This window comes from Ictidomys tridecemlineatus, chromosome 3 (assembly GCF_052094955.1).
Source record: "Ictidomys tridecemlineatus isolate mIctTri1 chromosome 3, mIctTri1.hap1, whole genome shotgun sequence".
Classification (NCBI taxonomy): domain Eukaryota; kingdom Metazoa; phylum Chordata; class Mammalia; order Rodentia; family Sciuridae; genus Ictidomys; species Ictidomys tridecemlineatus.
Genome location: NC_135479.1, coordinates 128,482,328 through 128,504,511, shown reverse-complemented (window position 1 = coordinate 128,504,511; position 22,184 = coordinate 128,482,328). Strand labels below are relative to the sequence as shown.

The window sequence follows — 22,184 nt, the reverse complement described above, 5'->3', positions numbered from 1 at the left end:
TGGTGGCTCACACCTATATTCCTAGCTACTGGGGAGGCTGAGGCAAGAGGATCACAAGTTTGAAGTCAGCCTGGGCAATTTAGTGGGATGTGTCTCAAAATAAAAAATAAAAAGCGTAGGTATGTAGTTCAGTGGTAAAGCACCTCTGGATTTGATTCCCAGTATTTAAAAAAAAAGTTGAAAAGTAGAGTCAAGTCTCTTAAAAGCCATATCACAAACATTTCCAACAAAAATTAATCCAAGTGCTAGTATTTCTATACGAAATGCTGCTACAGTTGTATAGCTTCCTTACTGGCAGAAATGCACTCTATGGTTGGAGAGTGTTTCAAATAATACACATATTCTCTCTATCCCTCAGCCTTTAACTGGAACCCTTGGGCCCTTGACTAAAAATATTCTTCCTGGCTCTATGATTACATGCCTGGGAATTAATAACAACATACAACAGAATGACTACAGTTAGTAATGTTCTATACACTTGAAAATGACTGAGACAGTAGATTTAAGGGTTCTCACCACAAATAAGTATATGAAAGAGTGTATATTTTCAATAGCTTGACTCAGCCATTCTTCAGTATATACATGGTTCAAAATTTGTATGCCATAAACATGTACAAGTATCATCATCATCATAATCATCCTATTCATCATCAGGGATTGAACCTAGGGTTGCTTATCCATTGAGTCATATCCCCAACACATTTTATTTTTCATTTTGAAGGAAACTGGGAAGTTATTTAGTTGTGTAGATTGGTACCCTCTTCCCCAAACTGGAACTCGGTTAAAAGAAAAAGAAAGAAATAGAGATAGGATGATCAATGAACACTGTCTGCTTCAATTATCACTGGGCCTGAGAGTGGGTAACCATCACCAAACTTCTCCCCATGCCATCTCCCCAGGAACCATAATACATGGTCTCTGTATTAGCCTACTTTCTCTGGCTCTAACAAATTACCCAAAAATGGGTACTTTATTAAGAGATGAGGTTTGTTTAGCTCAGAGTTCAACATTTGGCAGCCCCTGTGACTAACCTTTGGTGAGAGTGCTCACAACATGGTGAATGGCATCATGGTGGGAGGACATGCAAGGGGTCAAGACTTCATTGGCAGAAACTGGGGAGGATGAGTCTTGTACTTTTTATAACAACCCTCTCTCACAAGAACTAATGGGGGCCAATAAGAAGTTCATTACTTCTTTCCAAGGGCCTCATCCCCAGTGGCACAGTTACCTCCCACTAGGCCCCACATCTTTCAGGTGCTACCAGCTCAACACTGCCACACCCAGGACCAAACCTCCAGCCTATTAACATTTGGGGGACAAACCACATCCTATCCTCACCAGCTCCAACAAAGCCACCATTGGAAAAGCAGGATGTCCCAGTCTACAGGTGTGTATGTGAGGGCAGGGGAGAATTGCTCTCAGAGGGCACTGGAAGCAGCCAGAGTCCCCATTCTGGAACCTCTCTGATGTCACACTTGTGTCATGCTACTCTGGGTGCCAACCCAAGAGAAGGAGCAGTTTTCTCTCATTTGTTTGAGAGCATGCATCAGAGCATGACTATCTCAAATGATTTATTGTCCCTACCCCCACCCCCAGCCAGATCCTGGCTATTCTCAACCCTTTGGGCTTGTTTGACTGTGACAGCACTGGTCTCTCTGAGCACAGTGTTCTTCACATTCCCGTGAGTCTCCATGCCAGCTGTCAGGTTTCTCACCAAGAGACAGTCAGGAAATAGACAGTGAGAGTGCAGAGGCAGGGAAGTGGAGGGAGCCCATGAGGGGAAGGAGGATATTTAGTTAGAAGCACAGAAACATGGGGAGCCTGAGGCTTTTAGAGAACCATGGGAGGCTGATAATGCTGGTGACATGTGGTGGAGGGAATTTGGTCTGTCTCTTGCCTGGATATTCAGATCTGCCCTTAAGGTGTGTGAGTCTGACCTCAGGTGAGCAGTGCCTCATTGGGGCTCTAGGTTGCCTCAGATTAAAACTGAGTCTGGCCCTGGTTTCAGATGCTGATCATTGGCCCAAAAAAGAGTGGGCTCTTCCAGTGGCCATGGTTCTTCTCTGCCTCCTCACTTTGTACATCCTCATTTGGATGAATTTACCGGAACCAGGAATCTTACACAGAGGTAAGGCCTCAGACCCGTGGGAGAGGGAGGTGGCACTCAATGGACTGGTGCCTACGGGGGTTATTTCTATAAGGCTGACCCCACCTGTGACCTCAGCATCCATTCTTATTCTGTCATCATTACTAGGGCCCTGACACTTCATTTCCCAAGCCACTGAAGTGTGAAAAAACAATCCTGGAGGTTTACCAGTTGCTTTAAAAAAGAGGCCTGGGCAGGTTGGCACGAGAGGCCACCAGGCTCTTCAAAAACCATGCAGTGCACTCCTCCTCCTTCCCATCTCACACAATTCCAAGAACTGAATACTATTCCAAAGGGGGGAGCAACATATAGAGCTTTGAGGCTGGACATCCCCTGCTCTTTGACTGCCGCCCATCTGAATGGTCAGCTTACTCAACAGGGACCAAAATTCCTCTGCCCACCTCCACCCCACCTACTTGTTGCCCAGTGATGCTATGGGGCTTCCCTGAGGAGTATAGTGATTCAAGGGCCTCTTCCATGTCCCAGACCTCTTTCCCTGCCAGGCACCTTCGAGCAGGACGCTGAGGCTTCCTACATGGCACAAGTGAATGGCAGGTTATACCAAATGCTGTGGTGTCCCACCTGTTATTTTCACCGCCTGCCCTGAACCTTCCACTGCAAAAGCTGTGACATCTGTGTGGAGGTGAGTGCTCCTCCTCTCTGTCCACTCACAAACCTGTCCCTGGGCATCTGGCCAGGACCAGGAACTTCACATCACGAGTGGGCCAGGTGAGGGTATCAGACCATGTTCCCAGAGTATTTCAAATGGCTCTCAGCCACTGTTGGTCACTTATATATGTCATCACCTCTGTGTCTGTAGCTGTCCAGGGAGGCTGTCCTTGCTTGCACAGGTGCTGATATGCCAAAGAGGGGAGCTCATCTGTGCTGAGCCTGGTGGAGTCGGGGAGGAAAAGCAGTGACTGTCCCCTCCCCTGGCTTGCTGATACGAGATCCTCAGCCCTTTAAGCTGACTGCTGCCGTGTCCTGGGGATCTTTGCTTGTCTTGGTCTGGGTGTCCCAGTTGGAGGGTTTCCTGGATTCTGAGTGTGTTTCTCTGATGTGCCCATTCTACTCGGGTTCACAAATGCAGATGTCTGGATGGGCGAGGATGTTTTTTTCATCTTGATTCAGTGTCTGTAAAAACAGAGGTCCAGAGATGTTATATCCTGCTCCAAGTGACACCAGGCAGGTCTTGTCTCTATAGACAGTTATAAATAGTTATAAATAAAACTGCTACAACAACAAAGCTTTGAACTTGCCACCCTCTTGCCTTTGCCTCCCAAGCCACTGAAACTATAGGCAGAGGCCACTATGCCCAGCCAGTTTTGGGCAGTTACAAATAAAGCTGCTACAATAACCATTGGTACACAGACATGCGGACATATGTTTTCATTTCTGTTGGATAAATTGTTAAGGGTGGCATTGTTGAGTCATAAGGTAAACATATGTTGGACTTTTTAGGAGACAACTGTATCATTTCTACTTTCTACCAGCAATGAATGAGAATTCCAGTCGCTCCACATCCTCACTAGCTTTTGACACTGTCATTTGTTGCTATTCTTTTTGTTTTCAAATTGTAGCCTAATAAATGAGTAGTGCTATCTCATTAGGGCTGCAGTCTGTATTTTCCTAATGAGTAATGGTGTGGAACATATTTTCATGTCTTCTCAGCCAGGAGTATATTGTTGGTGAAGTGTTTGCTCCAATCTTTTGCCCATTTAAAAAATGTGTTGTTTTCTTATTGTGTTTCAGGAGTTCTGTATACGGGATTCAGATCTACATTTTGCAAATCTTTTCTTGCAATTCATGGCTTGTCATTTCATTTTCTTCATAGCATCTTTCAAAGAGCAGGAGTCCTTAGTGTTGCTGTTTTTCCAGTACTGTGGATTGAGTCAGGGATGCTGGACCACTGAGCTTTTTCCCCAGCATCCCTTGTTCCATCTGAATGGAACCTCATGTCCTGTGTGAGGAACAGTTTCATTGCTTTCTTCCCCATCTGTGTGTCTTTATTGCTTTTTCTTTGAGCTTCAACTAGGAATAATAGAAGTGGGCATCTCTGCCATGGGATTCCTTTAGTATGGCAATCACTTGACTAAAGTTTCTTTCAGGAAGACTGGTGGGCAGCATCAGTGAGAAAGGGGAAGCTGCAGACCCTGAGACAGCTGAACAGAAAGAGAAGCCTGTCTGCTCATCACCTCCCATCCTTTTATTCACCAGCCCATCACTGCCATATATGGGTCCCTCCCACCTGTGACTCCTGTGCTTGGCCCTTATTCCTCAGCCCTGTGGTCTGCCTCTCTTCTCCTCTCTCCAGCTTCTAGTATATCATTGAGTTTGCCTGGCAGCCTTTTCCCTTCTTGCATCCTGTGGTTCTTCCACCCCAGGTCAGGCCATAGGACATTTCTCTTCCCCCTCTGCTCAGAAAGAGGCCCTCCAAGTCCAAGATCCCCAAGTCTCAAGGGACCTAAATGTGGTCTGCCCTCTGGCATTCAACAAAAAAGGCTCCCTTCCATTATTGACAGCCCTAATTTCAGGCACTGATCCCATGCTCCAGCTTTCAATCCCACCATACTCCATTCCTTGACTGCAACTCCTTCTGGAGTCACTTGCTTGGTGGTTGGTGGCAGAGACTCTGGTGAAAACCACGTAAGTTCCAATCACAGCTCTAAAACTGACCAGCAGGGAGACCTTGGGTATGCTAATTACACCTGGTCACTCAATTTAACCTATCTTTAAAAATATGGAATTGTGGGTTAATTCATGTAAACCACATAGAAGAGTGGCTGGTACCAGAAATTGCCCTAGGTGCTGCTGTTACTTCACTACCATTCCTTCCCATGGTCATCTACATATGTTTGTGCCTTATCTTAAAAGCCATACAAGTCCCACCCTTAACATCTCAGGCCTCCACCCCACCTGTTGTACCTTCTGGGTCTTAATCCCTGAAAGACTTGACCTTGTCCACTAGCTCACCCTTCACTTCTTGGCTCAGGTCAGTCTGGCCCTTGCTGTCAGGATGATGCTCTCATTAATGGCCAAAGCCAGCAGATATCTTCAGACTACTCTTTCTGGACTGAAACCATAAGTAGCTGTCTCATCTCTTAGCCTTTGAAACCATAAGTAGCTGTCTCATCTCTTAGCTCTCTGGGCTTATCCTCTGCATGAACTTGAGTGCTGTGAGCTGGGTTGCCTACATGGTTCTCATGATACCCTCTCTCTGCTCTACCCTGGTTATTCCCCATAGTGCTCAGAGCCTCGTGTTGCAGCTGCCCTCACCACTCTGAATATATGCTGGCCCTGCTGTTTGCAGGGTGCTTTCAACACCCTTGCAGTGCCTGAATTTTTTTTTTTTTTGGTACAGGGTATTGAACCCAGGGGCACTTTACCACTGACCTACATCCCCAGTCCCTGCTATTTTTTATTATGAATTAGGGTCTGACTAAGTTGCTGAGGCTGGTTTCAAACCTGCCTCAGTGTCCCGAGTCATTGGGATTACAGATGTGCACCATGGTGCCAGTTTGAAAGAAGCATTTTTCATGCCCTGAAATACTTCTAATGGGGGTGCATCTCAATGGTAGAGTTTGTGCTTAGCATGTGCAAAGGCCTGAAATTTTCAATCCCAGCACACAAAGAAAAGAAATCTGAATAAATGAGTGAACCAACAAAAAGAAGCTTCAACATTTGGGAATAGAAGGAAAGAGAGAAAGAAACAGAAGCCTCATGCCCTAATCCCCCAGGATAAGGGGAAGAAGAAGAGGCAGCAGGAAGTTGGTCAGAAGATGGGCAAGAAGAAGATGTCACTGGATTTTGGTCCTGTGGAGTGTGAGGGTATTTGAGACACAGGGGCCCCAGGAGTGGAGCCAGTGAGAGAGGCTGGTCTGGGTGCCTCAGAGCTGTTGAATTCTAGTTGTGTGTGATAGGGTTCCATGTGGGGATAGGAAGGTATTCAAATTTACTGATCAGTTCTGAAGAATTTATTATCATTCTGTGAAGCATTTTCTATACCTTATGTACAATCAATATTTTCTATACTTTATATATATATATATATATATTTAAAAATTTTTTCTGTAGGTTTAAAAATTCTATAATTTTTAAAATAATTTGCCATTAATTAATTTATTTTTTCTGGTACTAGGGATTCAACTCAGGGGTGCTTTACCACCAAAGCTGCATCCACAATCCTTGCTATATTTTGTTTTGAGATAGGGTGTCACTAAATTGTTGAGGGCCTTCCTAAGTTGTTGAGGCTGGCCTTGAACTTGTGATGCTCCAAGTTCCTGGGATTACAGGTGTGCACCACTGCACCTGTTGTTATATTTCTTAAGTGCTGTGAACATTTTAAAGGAGGCAGAACCTCATAGAGGACAATGATTCATTTGTATTGCTTTTTGGACATATTCCAGAGCTGTTCTGATGTAGAATTGTGTTTCCTTCTGGTGGAGAATAGTGTTGAAGATCAAAGTCTTCATATGTTTGCCATGGGAAAGTTGGGGGTGGATAGAGGTGCTGCTGGGCCACTTGCCATTATAACAGAGTGTTTGCTAGAGGAATCTCTTAAAGTTGGGGTGAAACTCAACCTGGTCTGGAAGGAACAGGGTGTGAGGCTGATGGATGTACTCAGCAGAAGGAGAAAGTGGAATAATGGAGAGGAGATGCCAGTCAGTGTCCAGAGAAGGAAATGACCTTTGAGCTTGACCTTTCCTGCTTTGTGTACTGAAGGACTTCAGCCCAGATTTTTTTCCTGGAAAGTCTGATTTTTGACTAGGAAAATATGTCTGGGCATCTTCCACTGCTTTCCCAGTTGGTGAAATTCAGTTAAGGTAGATTTTTTAAAAAAAAATCAAGAGGTAAGAGAGTAAAGTAGGAGCAGGGTGGTGACACCATCTTTGGATCAGTTGAGCAGAACAGCACTAGAAAGATATTAAAAGGTACCTGGAAGGATGTGGTGGGAGGACAGATATGACCAATGGAGACAGAGCAAGGATCCTGCAAAGGGAGGCACAAGGGGATGAGGAGCCCTGACAAGGAAGGAGAGGTGGGTGCTGGATCAACACAGTCTGGAAAGAGCTGCTCACAAGTGGGTTAAGGGAGGTCACTCTTCCTAGGAGCCTTGGAAGGCAGGAGGCCCAAGGACACTCTTGGGCACCCCTGTACCTAGAGCCTGGCCACAGGCCCAGGTTGAGCCCTGACTCAACTGATCCACTTATGAGGGTCACTGGGAGATGGCCTTGTGTAGTCCTGTTGATTCTGAGCTCCTTTTCCCTTCCTCATCTCCCTCCAGCACAGTAACCCATTTGACCAGGGCTGCACCAGGAACTGTTATATCACGCTATGTGCCCCCTGTGACCCAAGTGAATTAGTAAACCAAGGGCTCAAGTGGTGGACCCTGCCTGGGGTTGGTGGGGTGGGGTGAAGCTAGATCTTTTTCCCTGGTCCCTGACCCCAGCTCATAGGCCCTGACACTCACTGTTCCTATCCTTTAGGGTTTTTTCCAGGGTGCTCTAGGAGTTTCTGGCCAGCAAGTTCCAGGGTATGGAGATATCTGTGCTGCATCTTCAAAGGTGGGTGTGGAAGGACTCATAAGGCACCATCAGGGAAAAGAGAGTTGAGAAAGCACATAAAATGCCTAATTTCAGAGGTGCAAGATGCCTCCACACAGCCAAGGGCACAACACTCAGACCACATACCTGATTTTCATAGGGTCGCCTGGCATTGACCACCACCACAGCTTTGATGAACAACTGCAGGATGAGCGGGAGAAGGAGGGCCCCAGTGGGTACAGGCACTAGGATGCTTTGCACAGGCTAAGAAGTGAAGCCATGGAATAGTTAGTTTCACCTGTATACCTTTTTACCCAGAAATGTAATTTTTAGCATATGTGTCTTAGGGAAATAATAGAACAGCATATATTAAGGGTTTTGTCCCAGTATTTAGATAGCAAAATGTACCAAAAACTAAACTCAAATATTATTAGTGGTAAATTGGTTAAAATATAGCATGACCATTTAATGTACTTCTTGGTTATTTTACATGGATTTAGGGGGGAAAATCTGTCATGTATTGCTGGGCTCAGTGGAGCATGACTGTAATTCCAGAAGCTTGTGAGGCTGACTTAGGAGGTTTGCAAATTCAAAGCCAGACTCAGCAACTAAGGGAGGAACTAAGCAATTTAGTGAGACCCTGTCTTAAAAAATATAAAGGCTGAGGATGTGGCTTGGTGGTTGAGTGCCCTTGAGTTCAATCCCTTGTACCCCTTCTCTCCTCTCCTCCCAAAAAAGATATGAAACAGTAAACACTGTATAAGGTGGGTTCCTGGTTTAGAAACCCTAAATTTTTATTTCCTGAAATGCTGATGTTGGAATGGGCCTGCTGCCCTGTGTTCTGTATTTGTCTAAAGCCTAGACCAGAACCAGACATAAGCAAGCATCCTTCTTCCTGTTTGCTGTCCCCTGACTTTTGTTCTTGGCTTATGCCTTTTAAATTAGAAGCTACTCTGGTGGGTGATTAAAAGGAGGAAACACAGGTTTGACACTTCTGTCCCTCTCCCCAAACAAACCCAGCACTCCATTCCTAGTACTCTGTTTTGAACATTCTTCTTCATTTGCAAAATAGATATGGAAACGTAGAATTCTAGAAAGCTAGATCATTTAGAATTTAGTCAAATCTAAAATTATGTGTATTGGTTTGTTTTATGTATGTTTGACATTAATCTCTGAAAACTATTTGTATTAGAGCAATTCAAACCACAACTAATTTCTGAATTTCTCTTTGTTAGGGCATGCCAGAGCAGTGGGCATGACTCCAACACAGTGAAGCAGAAACATCTAAGCTTTACTTCTCCTGATAAGACATCAGACAGTGGAAAAACACTGAATCACTTGGAAACTTGAGAAGCACTGATAGATGAAAAGATCATTTCCGGAAAAATGAAAGGCTAAGCTATATTGTCCCTACTTTCTCCTACATAGAAATTGCTTTTTGTCAACTGTCCAAATGGCTCTTGAACATCTTCTGGAATCTGAGGATTAATTTGATCTCATACTTTTGTTAGAAATTGAATTGGATGTTTTACATTTTTTCCATATTTATTATACATTATAATTAAACATGATAGTGGGACTGACACTTGTTCCATGTTGTTGCATTTACTTGGGGTGTTTCCTCTCCTTACTGCCTTAAATGATTTTCAGTTTATAAGGAAAAAGTTGGATTTATAGACATGTTTATGCTAGAAACATGTTTTTTGTCAGTGGCATAGAAGGAAGTTTTGCTTTATAAATGCATAGACATTGAAATAAAAAATATTGCAAGGTCTTTTCAGTTTTGAAGAAGGTCAGCAAGATCCCTTAAAGTGTTCTTCCTGTGTCACAGGCAACTCAGTGAGGGTCTCTATTGTCTGCTCAATTTTAAAACCTAAAATTTATACTAAAGAATCCATTAATTAGATATAATTTTATTTCTAGAAACTTAAAGGTAATAACCAAAAATTGAAGTCTACAAAGATTTTCTAAAGGGTATTGGTTAAATTATGAAAACACCCATATTAAGGCACTATCAATTTAGCCATTAGAATAATGTTATGATCAGATATTAGGAATGATGATGCTGGCATATAGTTTTAAATTTTATTGATTTTTCTTTTTCTTTCTTTCTGTTCCCTTTTTTTTTTCTTTTTCTTTTTTCTTTTCATTTGCTTGCTCTAACTTAAATTGTTCTTTTGGCTTTGGCCTCTAAAAGCTAGATTACTGAATTTAGCTCCCTTTTCTTCTCTCATCTGTGTATTTAATGCTATGAATTCCCCTAAGTGCTCTAAATGCTTACACAGTGCTTTGGGTAAATTTTGCAATTATAATACATTGTTGTTTCTTTGTTTTAATTCAAAATATTTAGAAATTCCATTGAGACTATTTTTACTCATGTGTTATTTATAAATGTATTATTGAATTCCCAAACATTTGGAAATTTTTCAGTTCTCTTTCTATTAGTAATTTTTAGCTTAATTTCATTGTGATATAAAAATATGTTTTATTTTATTTCTAATGTCTTAAATTTATTGATAACTCTTTTACAGCACAGAACATGGTGGACCTTTCTGAATTTTATGTAAACTTGAAAAGAATGTGTACTCTATCCTTTTGGAGAAGAGTATTTTAGATATGCCAATAAGATCAAGTTGATTGACAGCGCCACTCAGGTCAACTATATCCTTATTGATTTTCTGCTTCCTTCATCTATCAACTTTAGGAGTGAATTTTGTTAATTTCTCCTTGAGTTATATCAGTTTTGGTGGTCACATATTTAGATGTCTGTTGTTAAATGCTTACATATTTAGAATTGTTATGTCTTCTTGGAGTTTGTCCCTCTATATCCCTGATAATTTTCCATATTCTGAAATGTATTTCATGTAAAATTAATAAACCTATTGCAGATTTCCATTGATTAGTTCTTATAGTGCATCTCTGTTCATCTTTTGGCTTTAATTGTGTCTGAGTCTTCTTAATCAAAGTAGTTTCTTATAGACAATATATGGTAGAGTCTTGTTTCTTTATTCAGTTTGAAACTTTTTCTTTAATTGTCATTTTAGACTATTCACATTTAAAGTGATTATTGGTAGAGTTGGAGTAGTATTTAATGTATTTATAACTGCTTTCTCTATTTTGCATTTGTTCTTCATGCATTTTCCCATTTTTCTGGTTATACTTAGTATTTTATATGATTTTGTATTATCCTCTCTCTTAGAAAAAGGAGGTCAGAAGAAGTTCTTCAGAAAGCTAATATTGAGTTACCATATGAACTAGCAATACTACTACTAGATATATATCCAAAAGAATTAAAAGCATATGTCAAGGGCTAGGGTTGTGGATAAATAGAAGCATGCTTGCCTTGCATGTGTGGGGCACTGGGTTCCAATCTCAGCACCACATCAAAACAGAAAATTAAATAAAAATAAATAAATAAATAAATAGCATATGTCAATGGAGTGGGAGATGTAGCTCAATGGTAGAGTGCCTAGCAGGCCCTGGGTCAGTCCACAGCACTTACAAAAAAAAGGCAATAAAACCACATATTCACACTAAACATGCACAATGTTTTCATAGCAGTGCTATTTAGAATAGCAAAAATTGGAAACAATCCAATTTCCTGTCACCTGATGAACAGTGGAATTTTATTTGGCCATAAAAGGGAAGGCAGTTCTGATACATGTACACCATTGACCCTTATGTGTTTTACTAAGGAAAACAGGTGAGACAGCAGAGGGAATTGAATTTGCATATACTTTCCCTAATGCTTTTTGCCCCATTGCCTAAGATTCCAGTTCAACTAAGCAGTTAAAGTAGTTTTGACAGTAGATCTATTTAGAACACTCTCCAGAGCCATTTTCAAAACCCTTTTGTTTCATGTATTCATGTAGCCAATATTGAATTTAATCCCTGCCTTGTGCAAGGCACTATTTAACTTGCTGCCTAGAGAACCCACAAAAATTTCTGCCTTGTAGAACCTACATTCTAGTAAAAGGAGAGAAACTATAAGGGAAATAAGAATAATGCCTTAAGCAAAGGACTCTTTAGGTGTTGGACTGGCAGGAGAGTGAGAGTCAGGGTGTTGTTTTCAAAAGGGTTCCATACCTAGGGAAGAGCATGGCAAGCAGAAGAGCATGACAAGCATGGAAATCCCTGAGGCAGGAATGTTCCTAGTGCAGTGAAAGATCTTGAAGGGCTTTAGCAGAGTCACAGTGCACTGAGCAAGCAGTAGGCGGTGAGGGTCAGTGAGTGAGGCCCTAGTAGTGCTTTGTAGGGCTTCTGGCTTCCACTGTAAGATGGGGAAACCAGTGGAAAGTTTTGAGCACAGGCATAAAATGGTCTTACTTAAATATTAAGAGGCTCACTCTGGTCAATTTGTTCAGAAGAGATTCTCAAGGAAGGCCAAGGCAGAAGCAGGAAGACCAATTATAAAGCTGTTGCAATAATTCAGGTAAGAAGTGACAGAAATGTAGACAAGAATGGCATCAGTGGAGGTGATTAAAAAAAATAATCAGATTCTGGATATATTTTGAATGGAGCATCTATGTAAAGAAGAGTTGAGGGTAGTTCCAAGAGTTATGGCCTAAGAATGGGAATGATGAAATGGAAGTATCCCTTAGTTGAGATAGGAAGGACTGTAAGATGGGTAGAGGGGTTGGGGGGGGTAATTGGGAGTTTAGTTGTGAGCATTTTAACTTGTTTTAGATATGTGAAAGTTAAGACACCTAGTAAGATCTTCAAATAAATATGTTGATGAGGCTGTTGGGAATGCAAGCCTGGGATCCAGGTTAGAGAGATAAAATTGAAGCTTCTTAGCTACAGATGTTTCCTAAAGCTGCAAGGCAAGATGAGGTCACAGAGTCAAGTGGGAATAAATGGACAGAAATTTACCTTGCACCCTAACACTGTCCATAACTAAGAGTTAATGAGGCAGACCAGCAAGGAGACCAAGAAGGAATGGAAGGAAAGACAGGGAAAAAGATATGCCCTGATATCTATAGGCAAAAAGTGATGGGGAGGTCAGCTTGGCAGAAACCATAGTTATGTCAATAAAGATGAAGACTGAGACTTGATCAATTAAGATATAATGTTGGTGAAAACTTGATGAATGGGCACATCTACTTTCGGTTAAAGTAAAGTAACTAGAACCATCTTAGTCTTTCTTGCTGAAAATGACTTCAAGAGACTAGATTATAGGAAAAAGTAGTTTTCAAGATGCTGTATCAGACATTGAATGAAGGACAGTGATGTCAAAAAGTAACAACTGAAATGAACCCTACAACTGCCCCAATTTCTAGGCCATGTGCAGGGAGGCATAACCCAGATGGGGCATTGCTGAACTAGCTAAGAAAATAGAAAAGATGGACACTCTCAAGCTCTGGGGAGGACCCCCCCTTAAGAATTCAACAGAGATCGATATGAAGAGCCACTGTAAAGACTGAGATATAATTATCTGATGAGAATGGCAAGAACTGGGCTGAGGAGTAGTTCAGTGGCAGAGTGCTTGCCTAGCATGCACAAGGTCCTTGGTTCAAGCTCCATCACTAGGAACAAACCCTGGGGCTGGGTGTGATGGTGCACGCCCATAGTCCCAGCTAGATGAAACACTGAGTATCACTTGAGCTCAAGTTTGGGCAACATAGTGAGACCCCCAGCTCAGAAGAACAATATCAGAAGGAGTAGTGCCTGCCACATGCGTAGGGTTGGGAGTAGTGCCTGTTTCTATCAGCCACCATGGAAAACCTTATCACTTACAAGATATTGAGAAGAGTCATAAGAGTCTTGTCTCAATGATAGGAAATAATTACCCTTAAACACTGTTTCAGTTCCACCTAACAAATCTTACAAATGAGACACAAATAGCTTAAAACTGTATCCCAGAACAAAGCTCAAGAATATTTATAGGGCCACAATCACAACCATAGTTCTACTTATGCCTCAAAAGGGGCTTGTCCTAAGTGTCCTCTGCTGTGGATCTGATTAGACCCTAGTGAAAATGGTTAAATCCTATGTCATCAACTATCAGTAGATACGAGGTGATAAAAGATGGGCTGGTCATCCATGCGCTTGCTACTGTCCATTCCCTGAGCTCAAGATGGAAAAACACCTTGGCCTACAGGTAAAGCAGTCACATGGTCATAGTTAGAATAGGTAACCTGGAGGAGAGGTTGAGAGTTGTACACCAGGTTCTCATAAGATACCATGAATCTAAAGAGATTGCCACTTGTACCAGAGCCTGTACCTGGAGATGAAGGAACATGGCCCAAAACAAAGCAGATTCTCCTGGAACATGTCCACAAGCTGAAGGAAGACAAGACCTGTGAGAATCCTGACTGACCTTGCTGAGGCCCACTTTTGTGAAGAGCATCTCCAGGCCAAGAAAGGAGGAGGAGATCATCAAGACTGTCCAAAGAGGATGAAGCCCAGAAATAAAGCTGTACCTTCAGTGTGGCCTCCAGAGTTAACACAGATCTGCCCTTCAAATAAAAGAAGTCTTGATCTGCCTGGGAAAAAGTCAGAGAATATTGATAGAAATCCAGAAGTGGTCAGGATGCAACAGGCACCCAGACCTCCAGTCAAAACTTTAACAAAAATACAAAAGGGTAGGAAAATATAGTCCATCATGAGGAGAAAATATTCAGATGGAACCAACCCATACTTGACTCAGATAAAAGAATTAGCACACAAGGTCATGAAAATAATTTTTATAATTAGGTTCCAGAGTTTAAAACATTACGCCTTTTGAAGGCAAATTTTTAAATGATGGAAACCAAACTTAGTTACATATTGTGATTTGGATATGACATGTCCCTGAAAAGCTCCAGTGTTAATGCAGAGATATTTGTAAGAGAAATGATAGGATTATGACAGCCATAACCTAATCACTCTCTCCTAGTTTGAATGGATAGTTGGTCACTATAGAAGTGTGGCTGGAGCAGATGGGACACTGCAGGGTGCCCTCAAAGGGTTTTTTGCCCTGTACCCCTTTTACCCTTCTCTGCTTCTATGTTTCCTGTCCTCCTTGAGCAGAACAGCTCTCCTCCACCGTGCCCTCCCGCCATGATGTTCTGCTTCACCTTGAGCCCAGAGCAGTGGAGTCAGTGCACCATGGACTAAACCTCTGAAACTGTGAGCCAAAATACCTGTTCCTCTAACTTTGTCTTGTCAGGTATTTTGGTCACAGTGAAACAACTGACTAACACATTATGAAACTATAATATGTGAGACTAGATTAATGATAGATTAGTGAAGTAGTGGAAACTACCACAGTGAAACATAGGGAGAGATGTGAAAACAACTTTTCAATGAAATAGCATCAGTGAGCTTTGAGACAGTTTCAAGTGTTCTCATGATGTGTAATGAAGTTCTGAAAGAAAAAATCAACCCAGAAATCTATCTCCCAAAAGCCAAATAACAGCTTTCTCAAATGCAGGAAATTGAAACTACTTCTAACTACCTGAATAAGTATATGAATTTTTGCTATATAAGTATCTTTAAAAAATAAAACCATTTAAATAAAAATAATAACAGTGGAGGCAGAAGATATGCTTGTGTAAAATGACAACAAAAGCCTCAGGGCCAAGAACAACAACCCTAAGTTTCTTGCCCTGTGTGACATTGTGTGTCACGTGATGGTCAAGTGTTATCACTGAAAGATGCAAACATTCAAAAATAAGAGAGAGTTGTACCTAATCTCTGAGGAATGAGAATAATAAAAAGTGAGAAATGCTGGAAGAGGGATGGAGTAACAGGAATGCTCCTGCATTGCTAGTGGGAGGCTCCCTCCAGAAGAGAAATTTTTCAGGTTCCCACAAAACAAAACATGACCTTACCACATAACCCAGCAATTTGTTTGTTAAATAATGAAAACAGCCATATTAAGGCACTATTCAATTTAGCCATTAGAATAATGTGTTCCTAAGTATTTACCCCCAGGCATTGAAACATGTCCACACACACAAAAAAACCTATGAAAAATTTTATAGCATCTTTATTCGTGTTTGCCAAACTTGGAACCAAGACTGGCTCTAGCTAAGCAGTTCCTTTGACACAGAATGTACAACCAAGATGTATTTCAAAAAGTGAATGGGAGATCTGTGCACAACTCAGTGGTAGAGCACATACCTCGAATGCTGTGGCCCTAGGTTCCATCCCCAGTACCACAAAATGAATAAAAGAAATCAAATGTATATGTTATATCCATACAATAAAATAGTACTCATGGATAAAAATTGAGATATCATAACAACAATAGACATAACAGAACTTTATTTATTTGCTTATTATAGGGAATGAACATGGAAAATATGGTGTGGGCATATTAGATTCTTAAAGAAGTTTAAGAGAATAGTGCTTAATGATGTCTTTCAGTTTAAAGGGGTTAGATGCTCTCCAATTGCAAGTTGAATGTGTGGGCTGGAAGTGTTCATCCACGCTAGGGCACATGCCCAGCATGTACGTAGAGGATATCTCAAGTATGAAGAGTTTTAAAAACTCAATAATTGCAGGGATTCAGAAATGTGAAGAGGTTGAGTAGTAGGTGTTTAGTGCAGTGAATTTATTCAGTTGATGTTATAATGGTGGATACATGACAATATTAATTTCTCAAAACCCACAGAATTATATAATACAATGCACAATTATATAATAATACCTAATAAGAAATTACATAATACAATGCCAAACTCACTCTAATGTAAAGTTGTAAACTTTGGATTCATAGAAGTATATCCATATTTGTTTATTTGTTTAGAGTTCTTGGATAGCATGCACGAGTTCCCCAGATTTCAAGTGCCAGCCAAAAAACAACAAAATATATTTATATTTAGATTCGTATACACACGAATATCAATATAATAATTACACTGTACTGTAATGCAAGATATTAATAATAAGAGCATGAGGGGCCAACATGGGAACATTTCAGGATCCCCATTTTAAGGCCCAGTATGCATTTAGAAACTGCATTTGCAAGGCTATCTAGTTGTCTTTCCAGTTTTGAAGAAGGTCAGCCAGATCTCATAAAGTGTTCCTCCTGTCTCACAGGCAACTTAACAAGGGTCTCTACTGTCTGCTTAATCATAAAACTTAAAACTTCTAGAAATAATTTCACTTCTATAAATTTAAAGGTAATATTCAAAACTAAAGAATACAAAGATTTTATAAAGGAGATTGGTTAAATTATAAAAAGACCCATATTAAGGCACTATTCAATTTAGCCATTAGAATCATTTTATGGTCAGTTATTAGGAATGATGAATCTGGCATATAGCTTTTGAAGGAAAAGAGTTTCAGTAGATACAAATTGTTTTGAAATGTGAAAATGTGACTTTTAAAAAGCTTGGTAAGGTTTAACAAGATAGTCCACATTGGTAGTAGGATTGTCATCATTTTTCTTTATATTTTTATGCAACCCAGGTGAAGTTTTTGCTTTTCTTGATTTTGTTTTCTTTAAGCAAGTGTATGCATTCATACTTCAACTCAGAAAAGATGAAACTGCCAGGCCTGGGGGCACACACCTGTAATCTCAGCTTCTATAGAGGCTCAGGCAGGAAGATCTCATATTTGAGCCCGCCTGGGCAATTTAGAGATACTCTGTCTCAAAATAAATGAAAAAAAGGCCTGGTGTATAGCTCAGCAGTGGAGCAGTTATTTGCTTAGCATATTTTGTGGTTCAATTCCTAAAAAACCATAACAATCCATAAACTTTATATATTATAACTTTGTTGAGGTACTTTAAGAATGTCACAAGTGCTATACCCTGTGGTTGCACACCTGTAATCTCAGTGACTCAGGAGGAAAAAAAAAAAAGAGGAGGATCACAAGTTCAAGGCCAGCCTCAAGTATTTGGTGAGATCCTATCTCAAAAATAAAAATAAGGATTAGGAATGTAGCTGACTGGCAATGCCACCTCTGTTCAACCATCAGTATTTCAGGCCCCCCAAAAAAGAATGTCACAGATGTTGTTCTATTTTTAGGCCTTACACCTAGTTGCAACAAATGGAACTCCAGAACTTCCAAATCCAGACAAACTTTTCCCAGTATTTCACGATTTCTTACAAAAGTGTTTGGAAGTGGATGTGGAGCAAAGGGGTTCAGCCAAGGTATTGTTATAGGTAAATTTCAAAATGATGTGATTTGGATAAAATATTGACTCTTTGAATAACCCACAGAAAGTTTCCATTTCACTATTCATTGATCACTACCAATAAGGCAGCTGCTATATTTTAGGACTTCATCTGCCAGGAGTAAAAGTTTATTTTCGTGAGTTTGTTTTGCTATGTTATCAAATATCGTGTCCATTCAATGCTGGCATGAGTGTATTAATGGGCTGTTTAACTGTTAATTTTTAGAAATTAGAACAATTAAAAACAACTCTGTTTTCAAAACAGTTTATGAAAGCTATGGTTGTGATTATGAGATGTTTGGGCAGGTATTAAAATATGGGTTGATTAAGTCAATTGTATTCATAAGTAGTCTTCAGGCCTTAGTTGAAAAAACATGTTTTGCTTCTAAATTATGCACTTTTTGTTTCCTCTCTTTGGCAGCACCCATTTCTGAACTTGGCAAAACTGCTAGCAAGTTTAACTCCACACATCCTGGTGGCCAATGTGATTCTCAAGAATAGCTACTAACATGGCATCCTATTCTTTCATTTTCTGAAAGGAAAATTTTTTAAAACTATAATAAAGTGTTCATTATTGTAAAAGACTTGTAACATAAAATTTGCCATTTTAGCCATGATAAGTGACCAACTCAAAGGCATTAATTACACTCACAATATTGTACAAGCTTCTGTTTCCAAAACAGTTTTGTCACTCCAAACAGAAGCTCTTCCACCATGTAAGTAATAACTCCATTCCTCCTCCTCCACCCCTTGGATGCTACCAGTCTTTTTTTGCTTTTATTTGTTCTAGTTAGTTATACATTGATGAGGGCCACAACCAAGTTAAGATGGTGCCTGGCAGTTTGCTAGGAGGAGTGGTTTCTGAGTCAATGCCAGGGAGCCATTAAGATGATAAGGATCCCTTAATAACTGACTGCTGTATCTAGTTTATGTTAATTAAGTTAAGCTGTGTATAATTAGTTGGGTATATGTACCTCTGCAGTCTGGCAGAGAGGTGGTGCCTGCTACCTAGGGTACGCACTACTTTGAGTTCCCTCTCAGTTCCCGCTGAGTTCACTGGCAATAAAGTACTACCTGCTTCAACCTTCAAGTTGTTTGTCATCTCCCAGTTATTTCACCCAGCTAGACAACGGCAATACATGACAATAGAATGCACTTTGACACATCATACACAAATGGTGTATAAGTTCTCATTTTTCTGGTTGTACATGATGTAGAATCACATCAGTCATGTAGTCATACATGCATATAGGGTAATAATGTCTGATTCATTCTACTCTTCTTCCTACCCCCATACCTGGCTTCCCACCTTTCACTCCCCTCTACCTAATCCAAATAATTCTATTCTTCCATAGCCATGCTCCTTATTGTGAATTATTGTCAATATATCAGAGAAAACATTTGTAATTGGCTTATTTTGCTTAGTATGATATTGTCCACTTCCACCCATTTACTGGCAGATGCCATCACTGCTTTCTTCTTTAAAACTGAGTAATATTCCATTATGCATAGAGACCACATTTTCTTCATCTGTTGAAGGACTCCTAGGTTTGTTCCATAGTTAAACTATTTCAAGTTGAGCTGCTTTATAACATTGATGTGGCCACATCACTGTTGTGTGCTGATTTTAAGTCCACTGGGAATAAAGAAGTGGGATAACTGGGTCAAATTGTGGTTTTATTCCAAGTTTTCTAAGGAATCTCCATACTGCTTTCCATAATGGTTGCACCATTTTGGAGTCCCACCAGCAATCTATGAGTGTGTCTTTTCTCCCACAATCTCGCCAACATTTCTTGTTACTTGTCTTCTTGATAATTGCCATTCTGACTGAAGTGAGATCAAATCTGATAGTTTTGATTTGTATTTCTTTAATTGCTAGAGTTTATGAACATTTTTCACATATTGGTTTATGAACATATATCTTCTGAGAATTGTGTGTTTAGTTCCTTAGTCAATTTATTGATTGGGTTATTTGGTTTTGGGGTGTTAAGATTTTTGATATGTTTATATATTCTGGAAATTAGTGCTCTATCTGATGTGTGTGTAGTAAAAATGATCTGACACTCTGTGGGCTCTCTCTTCACATTTTTGATCATTCCTATTGCTGAGAAAAAGCTTCTGAGTTTGAATCCATCCCATTATTGGTAAGGAATATTGTTTTATAGCCCAGAATATGACCTGTTACTAAAAGTATTATGTGCTCTTAAAGGGATCAGGAGTTCTGTAGTTGTTGGGTGTTGTATTCTATAAAGTCTTTTAGGCTAAGGTAATTGATACTCTTGCTCAAAACTTCTATGTCTTTATTAATATTTTTTTCAAATTACTGTATTTACTGAGAGACAGATATCAAAATCTCCTATGATGGTTTGTAACTGTGTGTTTCTCCCTTTCATTCTGTTAATTTTTGCTTCATATATTTTAAAGTTATGTTACTGGGTACAAGAACATTAATTATTGTCATATCTGTCTTCAGAATTTCTATTTGTGGTGATACTTTTCAAGTTTATTTTATCTAATATTAATTCAGCAGTTCCAACTTTTCATTCTTTATTTTTTCATTCTTATTTTCCTGATTTTTAATTTTCAATATATCTGTATCTTTACATTTAAAGCACATCACTTGTAGATATTATTAGATCTTGATTTTTTAACCCATTCTGATAATCTCTGCCTTTCAACTGGGGTTTTAATTCATTCTATTCAGTGTAATATTGATATATTTGGATTTAGGCCTCATATTTTGCTCTTTGTTTCCTGTTTGTACCATCTGGCCTTTGCTCTAAATCTTAAATTTTTAGCATCAACTTAGAGTTAATGTTTTTATTTAAAATGTAACAGTGTATTCTAAGTCCATACTATTATATATAGAGTTAGTTTCACATAACTAAGCACACAGACTCTAAATCTAACATTGCTTCTACCACATGTCTCTTCTATTTGGGGCAGCTCTCTGGGGTCAAGGTAAATTTCCTTGCAGCTTACTAGACCTTGGTTCAAGCCTCAAAATCTCTGGGAAGTGACACAACACAGTGAAACATCACAGGTCCCCTTTGACTTGTCAAAGCTTTCTACCATAGACAGAATTCTGCATAGCAAAGGAAAAGAGTTACACCTATGATTGTTTACAGATGTGGAGATTTTCCTAACCAGGTGTGAGTGTGCCCCTCCTTCACCCCACTGCCCTACCTGGGGGACAGGACTGGCAAATTTGCAGAAGCCAGGGAGATCAAAAGCAATCCTGTTTCCTTCATTTTGAAAAAATCACATATTAGAAGTTCTCTGGTGGGCTGAGATGACCGAGTCTGGGGTCAGCTTGCAGGAAGTACTCCAAGTACATCCTTCCACCTCCCTAAAAGGTCCCATAGAGAGGCCAGGAGAAGCAGCATATGCAGTCAGAAAACAAAAGAACTTAGTCTTCCCCAAGGGTGGACTCACCCTAGTTGTTGACATGGAAGACAGAGATGAAGCATGGGGTCTGCTCAGGCAGGACCCTGAGGTTTTGTTCCTTCCCATCTTTTCTAGCACCAAGCTCCTTCAGACTGGGAGAGCTGGAGAGAATTCTTGGGCAAACACAGTAAGAAGTCCTGAAAGAAACAAGACTGCCTGTGAACTTGCCTGTGGGAGTGGTGTAGGGATTACTTAGAACACTACAAATAGTCATATTTGTCTAAAGCACATTTTAGTGTAGCAGGAGTCAAAGTCATTTTCAAAGTCAAAGAAATGTTATTAGTCTCTTCCTCATCTGCCAATCATATACCCAGACACACCCAACTCAAAGACGTATGTTCAATGCTTAGCTGCCTTTCTCCCTCCTCTTCCATCCCTCCATGCTTTGCCTTCCTCCCAGGTGGACAGGCAGCAGAATTACTTACTGTGACCAGTGAAAGACAGGAAGGTGAGTCTGAAAGAAACTGGTGCTTTCTCTAGTAACTTGGCTTCTCCTTCAAAGAACCTTCTAAACTTCCCCCACTCCATTCCTCCCACTCAATGAAGAACAGTAAAGTTCAAATTCTGCACAGAGAATCTTGGTGCATAAAAAAAAAAAATCTGGCCTCCCTTTTTCTTTAAGCAATCCAAGAAAAGGATTATGCATTTGCTTGAGTTGGTTGGGTTTTGTATCGGGGCTCTGAGCTGGGAGAAATGGTGTGAGTGAAATCACACATATTTATATTTGGTTTGTATAAGCCAGTTTCATCTGGAAAAGTCAGTACTGCTACACTAGAATTTTTTTCCAACTCCAAAGGGGTGAAATATTTGTAGCTCAATACCCAGGGATGTGAATTGTGCCTTCAATTTCATCATTTTATTGTTTCATTTGAGCGTCTTTGTTACAATGTAAATATATGTATCTATTTTCACATAGAAGATAATCCATCCAACATTCCAT

The 22,184-nt window shown here is 40.2% G+C and overlaps 1 long non-coding RNA gene across 1 annotated transcript; it reads right to left on the bottom strand.

The window, feature by feature from the left end:
* Window positions 1–522: 522 nt before the first annotated feature.
* LOC144376340 (uncharacterized) lies at window positions 523–21,919 on the bottom strand. Its single transcript, XR_013436677.1, has 4 exons — window positions 21,670–21,919; window positions 21,233–21,381; window positions 7,837–7,953; window positions 523–3,280 (listed from the first exon to the last, which is right to left on the bottom strand). It is a non-coding gene; the product is annotated as an uncharacterized LOC144376340 (long non-coding RNA).
* Between the last annotated feature and the right edge of the window lie 265 nt (window positions 21,920–22,184).